The sequence below is a fragment of the Dasypus novemcinctus genome, chromosome X, assembly GCF_030445035.2.
Source record: "Dasypus novemcinctus isolate mDasNov1 chromosome X, mDasNov1.1.hap2, whole genome shotgun sequence".
NCBI lineage: Eukaryota > Metazoa > Chordata > Mammalia > Cingulata > Dasypodidae > Dasypus > Dasypus novemcinctus.
In genome coordinates this window covers 35,906,637-35,926,478 of record NC_080704.1, presented here as the reverse complement: position 1 = coordinate 35,926,478, position 19,842 = coordinate 35,906,637, and the positions used below count along the sequence as shown (strand labels likewise).

Sequence of the window (19,842 nt, the reverse complement as noted above, 5' to 3'; positions counted from 1 at the left end):
GGATATAATTTGAGAGGGGCTGGGCACAGGGCTCTTCCACAGTGTCATGTTTCCATATTGAACTTTCTTACTTCCCATGCAAATGCCCTTTCCTCTCACTTCCCACAACCAGAATAATCTTTTATAGTGCAGGATTGGGGACACCTTCCTTTAATCATCTATTTTCTTCCAAATATTTTGTCTTATACCGGAGCTAGGCTTTTGAAATCCAAAAACCAAGAATCTACCTTCTTCTGTGTCATCCCTTGCCTAAGAAAATGGAGGCAGAATGCCTGGCTGCCAGAATTTTGGGGAGGGGGAAGGGTCAGAATAAAACATTAAAATTTAAAACTATTATCACTCGTACATAGTAGCTAAATGCTTAGGTATAATAGCTATTATTTATTGGATGTCTCCTAGATATCAGGCTGTGTGTGAGTGTGTATAATCTTTACAAAATACTGTGCACTAAATTTCATAATCCACATTTTATAGTTGAGGAAACAGGTTCCAAGAAAGGTTAATCAAATTGCTTAAAAAACAAGCAAAGAGAAGAGTTTGGAATTTGCAAATATTTCTTTCTGGCTTTAAATGTCTATGCTTCTTTTCCAGTGTATTTATCTCTTCCTATGTTTTGTTGCTTTTGTTAATGACTTTAATTCTTAGGACTAAATAACTTTTCAGTCTGCAATTATACATGCTTTGATTCACTTCCTAAAGACATTTCCTCTTTCAGTTGTAATGATTATTTATTAAAATAGTCCTTTCTTGAGTCTGACATTTTTAACTCTTTATTGTTGTGCAGCACATAAATTTCAATATTTGCTAGGGTATTAGCTGGGTAGCACTAGGTGCTAGCACAGGTGAACTCCTAAATTTTGGTGGCTTGACAAAATAAAAGTTTACTTTTTACCGTGCTGAAATCCAAAATATGCAGCCCTCTATGAAGTCATTCAGGGACCCAGACTCCTTCCGCCTTTTGTATCCAGAGCATCAGAGTCCTATGCATGTAATTGCCAGATGAGGAAAAAGTATACATCATCGGAATTTGCTCTGAGCCAGAACTGGAAGTGGTGCATATTAACTCTGTTCATTGTCTATTCACTGGAAATTACACATAGCCACACCTAATTCCAAGGGAAGCTGGCAGAAGATGTCTAATTCTGAGCCCAGGAAGAAGAAGCAAAAGGTTTGGTAAGAAGCTAGTCATTCTCTGCCATAGCTGATATGGACTAGGAAGAATGCATTTAAGTTCTATGGTTATGTGTAAGTTATAGAAAGTCATTTCTGTAATCAGCAAGCCAGAGCAGAATTACCTCATAATGACCAACATAAATTGCTGTTCAACTGATATAGCAGAATGCTCATCTTCCAGAGTGGAACCAGGAAGCTTCTCCATGAGGTTGCAAAACAATGGTCCAAAAGGGTGAATTTACTCAGTAGGAGACCAAATTTCCATTACATTCAAGCGATCTGTTTCTTGCCTAAGAAATATGGAAACTTGGCAAAGATGTTTATACAAATCTGAAAATAGTATATAGAAAAGCATTTGTTATTTTACTAATGAAAAATAGCTTCTTTTTCCCCTAAGAGGGAAATAACATTAATTTATTTTACAGTATCCTTTCAATGTTGTCTAACCATTTTCCATTATTCCCTGCAATCTTTTTTGATATTGTATTGACTTTTTTCATGATGTAGATTACAACTGAGTGACCAGAGGGCACATTTGTATCTCGCTGCTAATATACACTGATTTGAATTGTTCTGCTTTTTTAAGCTTTTGTCTTTTAGGAATGGATACCTTCGTGAAGACTTGTGGCATAATAGAAAGATTCTCATCCAAAGAGTTCACAAAAGCATTTTCTTAAAAACAGGTGTCTGTTGAGACATGTCATTTTGCTTAGTAAGGGCCTAAACCAGAATCCCAGTTCTGAATGTGCCTGTAGCCTCTCATGCTGGTACCAGGATAGTTCTGACAAGATATTTTTATCTAAACAATGTCATTTGCAGAGCTGCTATGCTTCAGTTTATCTTTCCATTTGAAATCTATGAAATGGGATGGAAATTCAATACTCATCAAGTTTCAATCATGTTCTAGATATAATTTTTCTTAGTAAAGATTTGGTTTTCAGGGAAAGGGCAGATATAAAATACTCGCTCATAAAATTGTATTTTCTCATTTGAAAGCTTCAGTTTTCCTTTTTTCATTGCCCCAAAACTCCTAGAAATATTTTGAAAGCAATCAGCTAAATAAAGAGAAAATATTTAATAAGTTTATAACACCATATTGGAACATTTTTCTCTCCTTGGTAAATCTCTGTTCATAACTTTGAACAGTTGGAGAAATCTATACATAGTTATTACAATCTATCAAGAGAAAAGTCTGTAAAAAGAAATTCCTCTCTACTAGTAAAATCCATGCTAAAACCTCAAGAAATGGGGTTCACAAAATGCCTACATGTTTTACTGTATAAAGTTATTTCCATGGTATCTGTTGTTTTCAGATTATTTTATCGCTCGAAATCATCTAAGTAAGAAAAGAAATTTCATTCAAAATAAGTTCATGTGAGAAATTTTCTTTGCTGTTTCTGATGTTCAAATTGCTCATTTTTTTTCAACTCTTTGATTGCTGGCTACATCAACTGTTCTCGGTCATTTTCTTCCACACAAGGGCTGTGTCTGAGGACCAAAAGCAGATAAAATAAGAGGGCTCTGACATTGCCTCCTTGGAGGTTGCAGACTTCTGCAAAACTCTTGTTCATGTCCATTAATAGTAGCAAAGCATCATACCATCAGACCTTGCACAGCCACGAGGAGGATATGGAAACAAAGAGCTGCTCTTTTTATTTCACAGAGGCTAAAGGTAAACATGGCTGCTCTGACATTTATATTCGAGAATCTTGCCTCCAAATCTTCTCCTTCCTTAACTCCTACCCCTTCCACATTAAGGATCTATAGCAATATCACACATAATGGTGAAGAGCAGAAGTTTGGGGGCAGGCTGCCTGGGCTGGCCATTGATTAGCTTTGTGACTTTGAACAAAAGTTTCCTCCTCTATAAAATCGATTAACTAGACCTACGTCATGGATTGGGAAAATTAGACTAGATAATACATGTGGAACACCCAGATCATGCTTGGCACATAGTAGGTGCTCAGTGAACGTTAGCTCTTATTTTTATTATCGTCTACTGAGGTGGCTTGAATACTTGGTGGGAAAGCATTTAATGATCTTCTAGTTGCTATCCTGTTATTGCTCAACCATCAAGAGGGATTCCAAAGACCAAGAGGAGAAGGTTTCTTTGTAAATGACAGAATAAAATAAATAGAATTAAACAAATATTTGGAAAAGCCTTTATGTGAGAAAGACAATTTATGTAAGTTATTTCATTTGCAATATTCACCATGATCTTAGGTGGTAGGTATTATTATTCCCATTTTAGAGACAGAAAACTGAGTCTTCAGGAGTTTATGTAACTTCCCTAAGGTCTTAGTAAGATGGCAAGTGAAGGACTGGGATTTAAGACCATTCTTGTGTGATCTCAATCTTAGGGCACACCAAATAGAAAAGGCAGATGAGTCAAAAAAAAAAAAGGAATATTTTTAAAAATTAAAAACATTAACATTAACCTTAGATTATTAAGATCTGGAGGTAATTTTTGCTGCTCCTATTAATATTTTTGTCTTCTATGCCTTTGAGAGCCTTAATAGTGGACTGTCTCTTACATATGCTAGAGATTAACAGACTGTTGGGCCCCAGTGGTCCACTCTCTATGTGACCTTGGTCAAGTGGATTCATGTCTCTAAGCCACAGTTTCCTCATCTGTCTTGTGGGGTGATGATAATATGTAAGCTGGTAGGGTTATTATGAGCATAAAAATTATATGATATTTCTAAAATGAAGACCTGGCACATGTTAGAATTTCATTTCAATGGCAGATATATTGTCATAGTGAGATGAATTTGGTATAGAAGAACTAGATATGGGAGAATATGAAAGATGAGATAAATGACCTTTCACCAGCCAAGCCAGGGCAGAATGCCAAGTCTTGAGTAAGAGTTGTTTCTTTGGGAATAACTTTTTCAGCTAAGACTTTTTCAACCAGTCCTTGAATTTGAATTTCTCAAGTTCTTTGAAAAATTTGGTGACATCTTCTAAATCTTAAGAAAATGAATTCATATCGTATTGCTTAAAGAGCTGGTATATAGGACCATGGAAAAAAGAATATTCTACTGTATAAGAATAAAAATACTCTCACAGGATTTTTGAATTAACTGACAGTTTTATAGCAGCTTTGTCAACTCATCATCCATTGCTGCAACCAAATGTATGAAATCCTTTATGGCAAAATAAAAAGCCACTGTTGTTCTCCACATTTTTATAAATCTCTATCACTAATGAAATGCCAGCCAATATCTTCCTTTCAGGTATTGTCTATTAGTGAGTTGCTTATTTTAGAAGAAGTGGAGTCAACCATATAAATTCCCTTCCTTTGACATCTAGCACCTGCTGTCAACCTGTTATACTACAAGCAACTCTCAAAATTTACATCCACCAGGATGCCGCAGGCAACCAAAGAGTTCAGTTCAGTTCAGCAAACATTTGAATGCTTACTCTGTGCTAGATAATATCAGAGCTGATGGAGGAGATACAGGGAGGAATAAGATCCAGCCTTTGTCTTAAAAAGAGCTCACAATCAAATGTGGATTTTTGGACAAGTATATTCGGGCAGGGCAGTCCGTGATAAGTGATTCAATAGAGAACTATTACAAAATGTTGAGAGAAAGCAGGAGAAAGGGAGATTGGCTCTGAATGAGGGGGTCCTGGAAGGCTTCCAGAAGGCAGTTAAATTTGATCTGGCCATGAAAGGACTTTGAAAAGTAAAAAGAGACTGGAAGAGGCAAGGCTATTTCAGGCAAAGATGACAGTAAAATACAAATTTAGACCTATGTTTGCAGTGGTTTAACAGATGAATTTGTATGACTAAGAATGTGTGTGTGTGTGTGTGCACGTGTGTATTGTGGAAGATAAGAGAATAAATGGAGTCAGTAAGACCAGTTAGAAGGCAAGAGATTCCAAGCGAGAGCAGTAGAAGTACAGTGATAAGAAAGAACTGAAAATGATTTATAAAAAGGAGCTAGAATTAACAAGATTTGGTCATTGTTCTCAAGTGCACAATTAAAAATCTAAAGGAGGGCCTGCCCATTAAGATTTTGAGATTAAGTACTTTGGAAGATGGTAATGTCATAAACAGTGACAAACTCAGGACAAGGAGTTGATTAAGGGATATAAAATAATATGCTTAGGAAACAATCAGATGACCATAAAAAGATGTTAAAAAATGGTTGAAAACACAAGTAGAAATTCAGGAGCAAAGTTACTTCTGGACACAGATTTGAGGGTTACCTGGAATGGATGATCTTGCACAGAGAGGTTGACCTAGGAAAAAGCCTTGAAAATGGTTTGCATATAAGGAATATAAGAAGAGTTAGGACTCTCACCCAGTGCCAACTTACAATATAATTATAATTACACACACAAGCACACATATACACATATGAATGAATTCATAGGTGTTTAGCTGTGTTTTGATTTCTGTGTCTTATGCTATACAACCAGTTGAATAATATTTTCTTCCTAGTTCTTAGTGATAAAGAAAGTATAGAAACTCTTTAGCTGAGAGTGTTAGGGATTGATGTTTTTATGTAAATCAGATTTCTGGCTTAACCTGCAGTATACCAGGAAAAATAGTCATTATCATTTGCCATCTAAATCTAATGGAACCTTTTCATTTTTTATATGTTTAAGTTATTTTACAAATATTTTACAGAAGTAAGAATAAAGAGATTGTTAAAAACAAGTTTATTAGAAATTTTAATAAGAATTTAAACAAGCCTCTTTCTATCAAATTTTGATGCACAGAAATGATGAAAGAATAGGATCTGACATCCTTTCAACAAAATGGAACTGTTCAAGTTCTTACAGCAAAATAGTGTGTGATGAAGTTCTTCATGTTAAATGACCAACTGGATTAAAATACCTTATTTATTAGAAATACAGTCTTCACTCATTGATCCTTAGGTTTGAGAAAATTCTTCTAGGTTATCAACATTTGAAGACTCATAGTCTAAGATTTTGCTATGTGATCAGTTTTACCGTAATCATTAGTTTAGAATGCTGCTTTCTGTCCCTGCATTCATCTTTTGATATGACTAATAATTACAAAACATCTTACTATGGCAATTTTCTCATATTTGCCATTATCAGAGGAAAATGAAAAATTCTAAATTTTTAGTTGTGTTCATTGAAGGCTAAAAGCAAACCTCAAATATGATGTCTCCAGTCTTCTTGAAAGAGGATGCACTTTTGTGGGCAATGTAGTAAGAAAACTAAAGAATGAAAATATAGTTCAGTACTGCATTGTACTTCCAAATGATTCTATCATTCTTCTAATTTCTTATAATTTTAATCTTTTTAGCATGCTTTGGGATAATTGATGAATAATGACGAAATGGCCAGATAGGAAAAATAAGATCACTAAGAGCCCACAATGTATCTTAGACTTATAAAATGATTCAGTAGATTCATGTGGTAATTGAAAATCAAATGAATTTCCTCCTATTTAAAAAATAAAATCTCCCCTTCCTCTTTTGTAGATCTCTAGGAAAGAAAAAAGGTCAGAAAATATCAATTTTTACAAATAGCTACAAATTCTCAAAAAAGAAGCTCAAAGCCTAAATTTGGGTCCTATGGACCCTGATGTATACCAAGGGTTAAAAAAAAACACATCACTTGCTCAATACCACTACAAAATAGAAGAGTTTCACTACTGACATGTTATTGTTATTATAGATCTTTTCTAGTATTACTTGCCAGGAATAGTGAGGTTTGTAATGCCATGGTTTTCTTCATGTATAAAATTCATGATTCTTAATTTTCATTAGTCAACCAATAGTCCTCTTTTAGCACTCATTTCATAGGATACCTGGAAGTATATATATTAAATAACAGAAAAGACCTTTAATATCTTAACGAGCTTCAGAGCTCCATTAGAGTAATTATAACTTGCTTGTGAAAAGTATTACCTGTAAAAAGCAAGCGTATATGCTTTTATTTTCTGTAAGTTTTGTTAAATTAGTACGAAATCTCAATCACGTAATAATTCTGTTTTAATGTATTACTTTTTTAATCATATGAAAGAATTAATATCAAAATGTATTTGAACAGGATTTAAAATCCAAATTAGTTACCATGATTACATTCAGTTATTAATCTTTCAAGTGAATGTGTAATAGGAAAAATAAATATATTTTATTTAAAGTGGTGTGGTTACAATTATGAACATAAATAGTGTTTTCTACTAATTGCTTATTTTTTCATTATGCTTCCCTTTAAGCTGAAAGATTTTGGTTAACAGATGTTCTACTCATCCACTTTAAAATTAAACATAATGAACATAACTATTAAATAAATAAACCAATTAATGAAAATGAGTTTTCCCTTTTTTGTATGATAGAATAAAAAATGGTGATGTATGAATATATTATAGAGAATTCCACACTCAGAGTGAGATGATAAGACAAATATGAAACAAAAATAGATGTGCCCACAAAGGAAATTCCAGATTTTCATAGGCTAGCATTTTTATCTTATGGCCTAATAAGGTATTGCAACTAAAGACGAACATTTCTGTTATGTTTTGATACCTGTGGGCATAAATAGGGATTCTACTCCCTAAAGACATCATGCAGTTTGGATGAAGCTAAGGCCAAGGATGAGATATGACCCAGGGACTGCTCATATAAGATGTTTCCAGCTCTCCTCAGCTGCTGGAAACATGGTAGGGATGATTATTTTGGACCTAGCATTTCTTTCTCTATGAAAATTTCTTCATTCATGATACGAAGCAACATAACAAATTGCTTGCGATTAGTTTTTATTCTGGTGAACCTGTCTAAAAGGAAGCTCTTGGAAAATAAGTAGGAGGATTGATAGACTGTGACCTTTCTCCTCGCAAGAGGGAAGATCTAGGTTATTCTTTAATTAGGAAAAGTATTATGCATACTTCTCCCTTGCTACAAAAATAATCACCCCAAACTTAGTGTCTTGAGAGAAATGATCATTTATTACCTCTCACAAGTTCTACAGGTCAGGGAATTCGTAAGTGAGTTGGTTGAGTGGTTCTTTTGTAGGATCTCTCAAGCAATCAGGTTTTGACTGTGGCTGCAGTCATCTGTAAGCTTGATGGAGCTGGAGGATCACTCCCAAGGTAGCTCACTTGTATGGTTGTTGATTTTGTGCTGGCAAGTTGGCTCCTCTCCATGTGGGATTCTCCATGGGGCTCTTTGAGTATCCCCTTGACATGGTAGATGGCTTCCCCCAGAATGATTGGTTCAGGAGTTCAAAGCAGAAACTATGAAGCCTTTTATGACCTAGCTTCAAAATTTACACATTGTTTCTACAGTAATTTATTTCTCACAGAGGTCAGCCCTGATTCAATGAAGTAAGGGAGAGACTACAGAAGGGATTGAATACCAGTAGGTGGAGGATCATTTTGGAACTGACTACCATGGGATTTATCAAGCCTTCAAATGAAGGTTTGCTGAAACATGACCCCATGTTACTTTGACTATGTTCATTAGACATTGCAGCAAATGTCTTTGATGCTCTCCCCCTGAAAGTGGCACCCCATTGGTACTTGCCCTTTGTCCTGTATATGTAAATGATTACACATTAAAAGGAACAAGAACCCACCAAAACTTGCTGGACATGTTGATAATGATCTCAGATCCACCAAGAGAATATGGGTTTAGGAAAGAAGGATTTTGGGTTTTGGATGCCTAACAGAAAGACACAGGTGGCTAGCTAATAGTTATGTAATGATAATGACAATGATGATGACCAAAAAAAGATTAATAATTGAAGTTAGTGAGACAAAACATAAGAATGTCTTTCCTTAATTTCATTCTGGGAATAATGCAGTGCTAAAAGTACTGAATCCAAAATGAGAAGACTTGGTTTAAGTCTTGGCTCTTTTCCTTAGTGATGGTGAGACCATTGGCAAATGATTTATTTTCTCTGACCTTTGATTTTCTTATCTATAAAGCTGGGCTCCTTCCATACACAATTGCTTGGAATATTAAATAGAATGACATATGGAAACCTGCTTTCAACATGGCAAATTGCTACACAAATATCAGTTATCCTCATTATTAGATACTCTACTTGGCTGTTTAGGTGTTAACAGTGCTAGAGCCCTGCTGTATAGGTTTGGATTATCATATCTAGAAAATAGGCACGTGGATATTGAGAACTGCTCTCATGTCTATGCACAGAACTTTTAGTACTTGACAATAAAGAGATCATTAAAACAACTTTATCAGAGATGTGTCTTCACTGAGAATGTTGATTCTCTTAAATTCCAGTCTAGGGCCTTGGAAAATTTAGGTTCTCAATCAAGATTTTCTGAATGAATGAATGAGATGCGTTATGGCATTTTCTTTAATATGAAGATAAAGTAAAAATGTTTGTGAACAATCTTCTATTCTTAGGGCAACCAGCTACTATATAGGCTGGTTTCTTACCATCTGTAAGTCTAACCTTGGATCACAAGAGTGAAGTTGTTGGGAGCCCCCCTACAAAGTCTGTAGGGAAGAAATAGCAAACTTGGTCAATGGAGTCAGATTTTTCTCTTTCATACAGGAACCATGGACTGTTGTTCTGGGCCACATCTGCCTTTCAAAAACAAACAAACAAAAAAACAAACATAGAACTAAACAACAGACTCTTTGGAAAGATCAAAATGAGTCCCAAATGCACAGAATAAGAATGAGGTAATTAAGAGTACTGAATTATATATTTGAAGGTGGCTAAAAGTTTAGGGAAATTTTAGGTTGTATATATGTTACTAGAACAAAATTTTTTAAAAAAACACAAGGACTGTATAACACCAACAGTAAACCCTCATGGACTATAGTTAATAGTATAATTATAATAATATTCTCTCACCAGTTGTAACAAATGTACCACACTTATGAAAGGTATTAAAAATTGGGGGGTGTATATGGAAGCTTGGTATTTTCTGCATGATTTTTCTGTAAACCTACAACTTTTCTAATAAAAAAGAAAGAGACAAACCAAAAACACAAGGGGGAACACCTTTCTCTATAATTAAACAGAAAACTGTGCCATGAATTGATAAAATCCAGTCATCCTGAAAATGTGAACATCAAATGTAATTGTGCAGAAAGATAAGGGAATATGAACAACATAAAGATATATGGGTTCCTGTTGGCACTTTGAGACAATGGTCCTTTATCTCCTCTTTGTTTTATCCTTTGTAGGAACCATCAAAAGGGGAAGGCAAGACCCAGTTGAACTGTAAAATGGGAAATTCTCTCAGTTATTACAGGAACTTGTAAATTGCTTGGTTTTAGGACAGCTGGTTATATGACCTCCAATGTTGGGCACCAAGCCAAACATACTTTGGGGCATATAACAATAAATAAAATGCGATCAATTTTTCTCTTAGCCTCTGTTAGGGCACCCAAAATATTCAGGTTTCCCTTCGGCAGTGAGGTGTTTAGGCAACTAAAAACATGGCCCAGGGAACCCCAAATTATGAAACATTTCATATAATTTGGAGCTGTTGAAATTTTCACTTATTTATGGGGCAAACAAAATCAAATTTTATTCAGATTCTAACATCTCTCTTATAAAATAATACTTTCAATTTGTGTTGTGCTTTAAGTGCATTGGACAAAGAATCCCTATATATATTTTTTCTATTTTATCTCTGCAGCAGCCCCTAAGGTAGATATTATCCTTGTTAAATAAAGGAGGGAGCCTACAGTCAAAGATATTATTACCTTGCTCAAGGTCACACAGATACCAAATGGTAGAGGCAGGATTTAACTCAAGGCTTCTGATTCTAAAAATGAATGTTGGATGGGTATTCTTTCTCCAAACCTATGCTGAAAAGAAACTATATTTTGAGAGGCAGTTATTGAGAATTTATAATATTGGAATATATATACATTTATATATATATTTTATATAGTCATGTCTACATATAACTGTATTTATATATAAACCTTATATATAAGTGATATATGTTTATATAAATTATTTATTAACTTATAATTTTTCTCAATTAAAATATAGTGGGCATTTATTGATCACAGAACTTAAAGATTCTTAGAGAGATTCATTCCTATGCCTTTAAGCAAAATCATGTTTCAACCATCATAGAAAAATGTGAAGCTATCATATGTTTAAAAAAACAAACAAAACCTTCCAGGAGGAGATTCTGTTTTATTCACTGATAGTTCCAATGGAGATGGGGGCGGGGAAGTGATTCTTGTTCTTACACTGCGACATTCCTAGATTACAAATGCAGGAGGTTAGGACTTCCAAACTGCTGTGTCTCCCTAAGAACGTTTTCGTGACTGTGTATGTTTTATCTCCCCAGCTGAACTCTGAGGTTTAAACAGTTACTCACTGATATTTGAATTCCTCTAATTCTAACATTTGCTCTGAAAATAACAGACTTGCCATACTTACTTCCTGGCTGAATGAAGTATCTCAAAGGTTGGCCAGAAGCTAGTGTAGGGCTATAAACTGCCATCATCGCCTTCATCACCATGAATCACCATTAGGAAAAATTAGCCAGAAAGATTGATAAAATGTACTGGTTAAAAAGCAAACAAATAACACATAACAAATTTCAAAGCAAATTGACCCAGACTTTGGGATGGTAAGTGAGTTTTCAATCTTACAGGGTCTGAGTCTTTTTAGTACAATCTCTTAGATATAGAACAGATTTAAAAAGCACCTCGGTTTGATTCCATTTCACATACCTTGTCCTCACAAAAAACACACTCAGCCATTTGAAATGTTCATTTCACTTTTGGAGACTCTGCTGATTTGGCATGATGGAAATAAAATGTAAATAGAGAGCTCTTAATCTCGAAAAGTTCAAAAATTTCCCCTAGTCTTGGAAGTAGACATTTGGATTAGAATTCTGTTTATCTTTTTGTGATTTTTTTTCTTTTATCATGAAAATGTCTATTGAAAGAGATCAGAGAACTCAAATCAGGAAAAAAAGTGCTATAACAGAAGACAAAAGAGGAATGTGAATTTGTATTATATAAAGAAATCAGTATATGACTAAGTAAGCCTGTTGTCCCTAGGGGAAGTAGAATAAATATCAACCCGTGGCAGCCAGCAACATGTGCTGTGGCCATTAAAATATTACATTCACTGGCTTTACACTTCATTAGGTAGATAATGAGTTTCACATATTTTAAGACTTAAAACAAACCAGACTGACCATGATGTTTGCATCATTAAGTACCAAAATCTGGGAAAGGCACGTGGGGGTTGCTTTATTTTAACAGTGTTAACAATAATTTGTTTATGACTTTATTAAGTGGTGTCATTTCCGTATGTTTTGTCCTTATTCTAAATATATACACCAACAAGTTGCATGGCCATTCAAAACAGGTTAACTTGAAATATATTTTTGACCAAGAGGTTATGTTATGGATTGTTATCATGAATATAGGAGCTGGACTCCTAATTCAGAATACCATCCTCTAAAATAGCTGGCACATACCAACTGTCTAGTTCAGATAAAAATTGTTGAATAGACTACCAAATTGGGTTTTTTAAAGCCAGAATTGGCATTCCTAATTCAAATACAGAGGCTCTTAAGTAAACTACTTAATCCTGGTTTGAAGCTAAAATTAATAAGACTTTTATTCTATTTTAGTTTGCTAAAGTAATTGGACCAGTTTTTTTATTAAATTATTCAGAATCACAGTACACTGTGCCAATAACAAAAGAACATTAAATCATGTTCATATACGGTTTAATGTAATTTAATCAAAAATATAAGTCCTTCAATATGTGTCATAGTAAATATTCCAAGTTTCTTTCTCTTAAAAAGAGTAAGCAGCTTTAGGATAGGCGTCATACCTTAAATACCTAGATCAAAAATAGTACCTAGGGGGAGGCAGACTTGGCCCAGTGGATAGGGCATCCGCCTACCACATGGGAGGTCCGCAGTTCAAATCCCGGGCCTCCTTGACCCGTGTGGAGCTGGCCCATGCGCAGTGCTGATGCGCGCAAGGAGTGCCCTGCCACACAGGGGTGTCCCCCGCGTAGGGGAACCCCATGCGCAAGGAGTGTGCCCCGTAAGGAGAGCCGCCTAGCGCAAAAGAAAATGCAGCCTGCCCAGGAATGGCGCTGCACACATGGAGAGCTGACGCAAGATGATGCAACGAAAAGAAGCACAGATTCCCGTGCCGCTGATAAGGATAGAAGTGGACACAGAGGAACACACAGTGAATGGACATAGAGAGCAGACAACTGGGGGGGGGGGGAGGCGGGAGAAGGGGAGAGAAATAAATAAAAAAAAAATAGTACGTAGGGAGTAAATGTGGCTCAAGTAGTTGAGCGCCTGCTTCCCACATGGGAGGTCCCAGATTCGGTTTCCGATACCTCCTAAAAACAAAAACAACAAGCAAACAAATGAAAAAACAACTCAGGGGAGCCAATGTGGCTCCATGGTTGAGCACTGGCTTCCCACTTACTAGGTCCCAGGTTCAATCTCCAGCCCTAGTACCTTAAAAAATATATATATATATATATAATACCTAGAAAACAGTCATTAAGTGCTTAGTAAATAAATTCTCACCTTCAAACTTGTAGAAGCAAATTAAACATAGTTTGACCTTCCATTAAGAGAAACATAAGTGATGACTGGTAAATTTCTTTTATAAATATGTAAGTGAAATCAATCTGGAGTGAAAGATTATTTTACTGGTTTCGCAAGAGCTAGTTACAATTTAAACTTTACCTAATCTTTGTATTTAGAAATTTGCATTAATATTTAAATTATGTGAAGGGCAAATATAAATTTAAAATACTAGAATTTTCATTAATACATTTATTCATTAAATGTAGATTATGTACTTATATGGTACAAGGTTTCAGGATAGGAACTATACAGTATTTCAGGAAAGCATTGATATAGTCTTCTTAATTAAGGTGTTTATTATTAGGTAGAAGTAAAATTATTGTAACATTAGATAGATTATATATGCTATAGAAATAAAAACATTTCTAGAAACAATATAGGGGTTTATGACATTTTTTCATTTATGCATTCAGGCATCTATCCCTCCATCCATTTGTTTATCATTCATTGCTTAATTTAATAATTATTATTTAGCAACCATTGGGGGAGTGGGATATATAAAAGTGAATAAAATATGAATTCTTTTGTAAAGGAGTTGATAATCTAGTGGGAAGACAGATGTGTACAGACAATAACTGATGCAAAACATAAATGCAAGTTACAAGCAAAGTAAGATGGAAGCGCAAAGAAGAAAGAGATTTGCCTACATGAGGGGCAGAGACTGGTATTTGTTAAGTTTCATCGTAGCTTTCCTGGAACCTAGGGCAAAGCTTGGCACAAAGTAGGTTCAGATGAGTTTGTGTTGACTACTGAGGTAATTGTGAAAAGTATTGTGCAAGAGGTGAAATTGAAGCTGGACCTTAAAGTGGAGAGAACTTCATTTCAAGTAGAGGAACTGTTGGAAGCATAGATTTAGAGGCCTTCAATGCTGGAAGAGACCTCAGAGACAATGTAGTCCAGTCGGTCTCCCACTTTTGGATTTCAATCCTGGAACACTTTGGTCCGACAATGTCTCTATACAAACTTAGCTTATAACATGACCCTAGTTTGTAATTGTCAACGGAGGCACCAAGGGCCCATAGATATCAGATACCAAGGTGAGGGGTGAAAGAGACTACTGTGGTGCAGATGTTGAAGGAAATAGTTATAAAAAATGCAGAAAACAGTGATCAGGAGAACATTTGAGAGCTGTATGGAGACAATGATATGAGTGCCCCCTTCCCGGTATGCTTCCCTGTCAAGCTCCCCACTCCTATGAGGGGAGAAGTCACGCTGCCCATATTATTTTAAGTAAAGAGAGAGGAGTTTCTTTAGGAACACCTAGATGAACACCTAGGGGTGTGTCAATGGATTCAAAGTTACTGAAATGGTAGTAAATGATCCTGTAAAAATAATAAAAGCATTGATCTGGATTAAGGACAACAAATGAAGGTGCATAAGTGATTATGAAGTCTCAAAAATATTCATGAAATCCCCGCAAAGAGATATCTAGCCTCAGCCAGTCACAGAAGGCGCAAAGACACATTTTAACAGTGAAAGTACGAGTCAAGTAAGCACTTTCTGCTCCCCTTCCCTCTCCTCTCTTCACTCATTCAACCCTGATAGGTGAGAAATAGCAGCTGGCGAATGGGGAAGAAAGTGCCTGAGGGCGAGGAAGGCCACAATACCCATCACTCGGGGTGGAAAGGGACCTGGTCCAGTTGTAGTCTCTTCTAGTTGGGGATGAATTAACTTTGAAGTGTTAATTCATTGGATTAGTGTCCTAAAATGACAACAGGACTTTGTATCATCTTAAGATGACCAGAAAAGACATGGGACTTGCCAAAGTTTTCTCCCAATGGCGGAGGAAGAAGCAACTAACCCCTTGAACAGATTTTAAGGGACAAAAGGGGGCAAAGATAAAGTTGTCTTTACACTTACACGCCATGAGTCCTGACTATTCATCATATAAGTTACATTGTCCAGATTCTAAATAAATAAATAAATAAAGGAAAAGAAAGCAATATAATAGGATTTGCATCAGAATGCACAGATAGGTAACAGTAAATTTTTTATTGGAACAAAAATATGATCTATGGTCCCTGAAATGGAGTACCTAATTGGATAAAGAAAAAAGCAACACAACAAAATTAACAAGTAGTCAAAGAAATGGGTTTCTGAAAGTGTGTGGTGATCTAGGAGTAGTAAGTAGTATAGCTGAAATGTCTCTTAAAGATTATCAAAGAGGATAGCTGGCTCTTAAGCAGGGCGGTGGTGGTGGTAGAGCAAGCCTGCTGCTCTAGAGGGTGACATTGCTGTTACGGAGGTTCTAGTGGCATAAGTGATACATAAAATAATTATAACACGGTGGGCTGATAAAGCCTCCCAGGCAACCACAGAAGGGCTCAATTTTGGAGGATTCCTTTTCTATCCCACCAGTATGTCACTGTGCAAATGTTTTTGCCTGGAGCATCTTTATCCAAGATCCAGCCATATCTTCCCTTTATTTAATAATTTTTTTCAGAAAATTCTTTTGTTTACCTTCTCTTCTATGAATTCTTTTTCTTCTGAGGTACCAGGGCCAGGGATTGAAACCAGGACCTCATTATGTGGGAAGCCAACTCAACCACTGACCCACATCGACTCCCCTGAGTTGGTTATTTGGTTTGTTTGCTTGTTGTTTGTTTCTTTGTTTTTAAGAGGACCAGGAACCAAATGCAGAACCTCCCATGTGGGAAGCAGGCATACCACTGCTTGAGCCACATCCACAACCCTCTACTATGAATTTCAACGGTAATTATATATAGACACTTGACATTCCAAAGAAATATTTTTCAGGACCATGTGGCTTACCAAATTTTCAAATGCCATTAGAGGACACATGAAGTATGCGTTTTCCCCAAAGTGCATACTTTACAATCCTCATAACAGATCTTTTATGGATGAGGAAAATGAGACATGGAAAGGTTAAATAACGTATCTAATAAGTGACTGAATTAATACTTGAACTCAGGTCTGGTTGATCCCAAAATATGTGTTCTTAACTCTGTTTCCTGTATCTGCTTTCTATTCTGAATTGTGTATTACAATATAGTAAGATTCTCACTGAGGATCCTTTTCAGAGTCTTCCTAATATCTGAGTCACTTGTAAAATAATTTTTTCTTTCAGTGAGAAATCCATTAGGCAGAAAAAACAACTTGGCAATAAATTTCAGACATTAACCCCATGCCAAGTAATTATCAGAAGGCCTAATGCTTTGAGACCTCACAAGTATGATCTTAAAATAATGGAGTGAGTCTTGCATTGTGAACCTTCTTGATGCTTTACATTGAGATTTGCTTCAAGGATTGGCTTCCTAAAAAAAGAATTGTAAAGCATTCTGGGATGGTCTGCCAATTAAAAACCGGAGATTGGCTGAAGGCTTGCAGCAATTGAATGTTGAATACAGATGGTGCCAAATTGAGAGTTTCCATAGCAACAAACTCTTCCTTAATAACTTTTAGATGGGAGGGGGACCATAAAAGAGGAAACCATCTTTCAGCAGATGTACATTCCTACAGCATGTTTTCAGATTGATTTTAGAAGCTAATTTGCACTTAACTAGTGATTGTTTTAAGTGGATCCGAATGTTACGAAATTCTCCTGAAGAAACATTTTGAAAATAACAGAAATAAATTCTAGGAACCTTATTGTATTAGTTTTCCAAAGGGTGCTGATGCAAAATACCAGAAATGTGGTGAATTTTATGAAGGGTATTTATTTGGGGTAGATACGTACAGTCCCAAGGCTGGGGAAAGTCCAACTCAAGGCACCATAAGAGATACTTTCTCACCAGAGTTAGTTGCCATGTGTTGAAGCAAGATGGCAGGCCATCTCGGGCTGTTCTCTGCCTTCCCCTCCAGGCTCATCCTTTCTTCTTGGGCTCTGTGGGCCCACCCTCTTGAGGCTTCGTGTTTAAGTGATCCTGCAGTCCTCTCTCTCCTGGCACAGGGTTTGTTTCTTTCTGGCCCCCCTGTATCAGTCTCAGCTGTTCTGCTCTCTTCCCAAACTCAACTGTAAGCTATCAGGCAAATGGCTCATCACTCCTCAGGGCTTCAGCTGTTTGAACCTCTCCTTTCTGTCACGTGGCAGGCTCAAAATGACAGAGCTCTTTGTTCCTGTGTCTGTCTGTGTATGTGGCTGTTTATGTCAGATCCAGCAAGGGGGCAGGAACTCAACCTGAGTCATGCCCACTGATGTGTAGTTGACTCAAAAGCCCAAAGAAATCTTATCAAGTAATCTAATCACAGATCCCTCAGCTGATTTTAATGCAATCAAGGGTATCACACCCAGAGCAATAGATGAATTAACAAACAATCTTTCTCTATTGGGGATACATAAAATAATCTCAAACTGCCACACTTACGAAGACATGAAAAGGGCATTTTAAAAAGCATTGATTGCTTTGTAGCCAGTCAACCATGATTTTATATTCAGCTGATTGACATTCTGTAATCTCATAGCTGTGACTTACCATTAGTCAAAAGATTCCTTGATTCTTAGTGCTGGTTAAGATAGAAAGTTTAGAGCATATGTGTAATCAAAGAAAAACTATGTCTATCACAGATTTGGAATGGGTCTTATTACACCTTCCTTCAGGTTTATAGATTACTTTTTCATTCTCTGTTGTTCCAAGATTTAGCTTACTTATAATGATCAAAGTCATTTCAGGAAGAAGCTCAGAGGAGATCATTGTTCATGTTACCAGAGATCTAATATGTGGTTCTCAGCTTTTCATAGCCAAAAACTAGATGTTAGCAGTTTACCTGGAGGTGATCAGGCTTTGGGGGGACTGACCTGTACTATACAAACTATACAAACTCACAAATGGCTGGTTTATAAGGCATCTGAAAGAAGAAATAATAAACTAATTTGTTCAGAATGGATCAGAATGTCTGATGGTGATCATAAAACTGGAAGAAGGAGTAAGGTTTTATTAAGGGATGGTTCATTAAGTGAGAGAAGCTAAACTGCCCATCTTTACTATACTAGATAATTTCTAGACTAGAAGTAGAGAAATAGATTATTCCTTTCAGATGATATGGTACTTAAGACATAATAGCAAATGTTTGCTCTCTGGCTTTCCTTTTAGATTACACTCCGCAGATTTCCCCTTCCCCTACCTCACTCCCCAGAAGGCTTATTTTTCCCCTTCTACTATCTATCACAGAATAATATAAAATTCAGGTATGTTACATGAATATGAGTGAATGATTGGCAGCTTTGCATTATCATATATATATATATTTTTTTTAAGATTTATTTATTTCTCCCCTTCCCCCCCACCCCCCACCCTGGTTGTCTGTTCTCTGTGTCTATTTGCTGTGTCTTCTTTGTCCACTTCTGTTATTGTCAGCGGCACGGGAATCTGTGTTTCCTTTTTTTGTTGCGTCATCTTGTGTCAGCTCTCCGTGTGTGTGGCACAATTCCTGGGCAGGCTGCACTTTCTTTCGTGCTGGGCGGCTCTCCTTACAGGGCACACTCCTTACAGGGCCGCCAATACCCCCTTTTTGCCTAACTAATTTCAGAAGAAAATGTTTTCTGGCTTTTTCCAAATTTTTGGGATTGTGGGACTCTTAAAGCATCTAGGAACCTGTGCATATGAAGGGGAACTTAAAGAGATATAGATAGATATGTACATAGACAAAGAAACTGATATATACATGTAAATAGACATATAAAATAGAAATGTATATAAACAGAAATGTGCTGTTTAAAACAGTAAAGAAATGCAAACACTTTTAAAAATAGTTAAAGAATCTAAAGAACTCATTATCAATTGAAACTAGCTTGATAAACTTGAAAGAAATAAGGACCCAGACAGCAAATGTTTCTCTCTGACACACACCCATATACAAAGTTCTACAATTCAGTATAACATTGTAACCAGAAAATAGATCCCTGACCCAGGAAAATAAGGGAAAGAATTTATGTTCTGTCTCATTCTTTCATTCTTTTCCCTAGATTAATTTGCAAATGGTAGTCACATTTAAGAACAGGGATCATTGCCAAATAAACAATGCAGATGAAGAATCAGATGAGAATTAAATGAGACTAAAGGTTAGGCATCCATGAAAGACCCAGTTCTCGTCGCTTAGTCCCAAGCCCTGTGTACTCTGCCCTCATTCCTTGATTTGAC

General features: G+C 36.2%; 1 protein-coding gene across 3 annotated transcripts in view; it reads left to right on the top strand.

Annotated features, from left to right (window-relative positions):
• Window positions 1–19,842, top strand: part of DMD (dystrophin) — a 2,676,723-nt gene that overhangs the window by 2,028,853 nt on the left and 628,028 nt on the right. The window lies entirely within an intron of this gene.